The sequence below is a fragment of the Rattus norvegicus genome, chromosome 1 (assembly GCF_036323735.1).
Source record: "Rattus norvegicus strain BN/NHsdMcwi chromosome 1, GRCr8, whole genome shotgun sequence".
Taxonomy (NCBI): domain Eukaryota; kingdom Metazoa; phylum Chordata; class Mammalia; order Rodentia; family Muridae; genus Rattus; species Rattus norvegicus.
The window spans coordinates 242,958,668-242,960,754 of NC_086019.1; positions in this window are offsets into that span (position 1 = coordinate 242,958,668).

Below are 2,087 nucleotides of genomic sequence, written 5' to 3' on the forward strand. Positions count from 1 at the left end.
TATTTTCCTCTAAAGTCAGAAATATGGGCAAAAAGTAGTCTCCTCTGGTTTCCCAGGTGTGTCTGCCCCTCTGAAGGTCTAGCTCTCCACTTCCATGGGGCCAGAAATACTCTTAACTACTGAACAATCTCTCCAACTCCCTAAATTGTTTTTAAAAGCATCATTTCACTTTCTTTTATGGTATTATTATTGCAACATGAATTCTTTTTTGTTAGTTATTTTATTCATTTACATTTCAAATGTTATCTCCCTTCCCAGTTTCCCCACCATAACCCCCATCCCCTCCTTCCTCCCACCTGCCTCTATCAGGGTGCTTCCCCACTGGCCCACCCATTCCTGCCTCAGCGACATAGCCTTCCCCTATTCTGGGTCATCGAGACTCCACAGGACCAAGGGTCTCCACTCCCAGTGATGCCAGATGCTACATATGCAGCTGGAGCCATGGGTACCCCCTGTGTACTCTGTTTGGTGGTTTAGTCCCTGGGACCTTTGGGGACTCTCATTGGTTGATATTGTTGTTCTTCCTATGAAGTCACAAACCCCTTCAGCTCCTATAGTCCTTGCCCTAACTTCCGCATTTGGGTCCCTGTGTTTAGTCCAATGTTTGGCAGTGTGTATATCTACATCCTTATTGGTCTGGCTCTGTCAGAGCCTCTCAGGTGACAACTATACCAGGCTCTTGTCAGTAAGCACTTCTTGGGGTCAGCAATAGTGTCTGAGTTTGATGCAAAAAGATGTGATGGAGCCCTTGGTGGGGCAGTCTCTGGATGGCCTTTCCTTCAGTTTGCAACAGGAATACATGAAATCTTAACATTAAAAAAAAAACAGATTGCTAAGATACCTCAAAAAACTAGGGGGTGGGCAAATCATGAAAGAAGAGATAGGAAATGAATAGCTTTGTGAATTAAGACTTAAAAATAGGGGACCAATACAGGAGACAAATACAAAGTATTTTAGAACAAATTGGGGTTGATGAAAGACCAAAGTAATTAAACAAATAAAAGCTGTTTCCTATTTAATGAAAACAACATCTGCAAATTGAAAGTCTCTTTTCTATCAAATCAAAAACAAAAAGTCAGCATACCTGAGTAAAGTTACAATCACCTAAATATTTTTTAAAAAATCTTAAAGACTCAAAGTTTACACACACATTGATCTCAAACAAACATATAAATACAAAACAGGCATTTATCCTCACAGAAGTTGAAAAAATAGTAAAATAAAACCTATAAAATATGAAACTTAATTCTTTAGTATGAAACTTAATTATTAAGATATGAGCATTCTTGCATTGATGATATACAAGACAACAGATAGTAAATATGGTCAAAGGAAAAGAGCTGGAAGCATTACCCAAATATAAGCTAAACAAAAGGAAGTTTCAGTATATCAAATGAGGAGGCAGAAATCTCAACTAAATGTGATTAATTTGTACATGTATGAATGCTAAACACATTCATAGACAAAGTAACAGTGTCAATTTGTCTAAAACTGCTTAATATTAAGAGTTAAAAACTACACTAGCAAAAATATGTTAGTACATACAAAAATTATGATAGGAAGATTTAGAGATTGTCAGTGGGAGGATACAGTAAAATTTTAATGGAAAAAAGGGAGAAAATGCGTTGGCTTCAACAAGCTTTATTGTGTGAAGTGGGAATGCCAAGGGATGGTTACTCAACAATATTGTTGAGTATGAGAAATGATAGACTTTATTTCAAAAATTTTGAATCAGAGTTCAGGAAAACCATTAATATAAGGGAAATGATAACAGAACATCCAAATTTGCAAGGGAAAACAAATAAAATAAATATCCATCAAACCCTAGCCAGCTTTTAAAAACAAACACCAAAAATGTAGGAAAATTAGTAATTAAATCCAAATATTGTCTAAATAAAATTAAATCACTTCTTGAATGTGAACAGATAGTATTCTCCTTTTAAAATAAGGATCATTGGGCTACATTAAATGTATATTTTGCTCTTTATAAAACACATTTTCTATGAAGTGACAAAGATGAAAAATAAAATAATTAGCAATTGCCAGAAAAATGCAATCTAACAAAATAGAAATGGCAATGTTCTTAC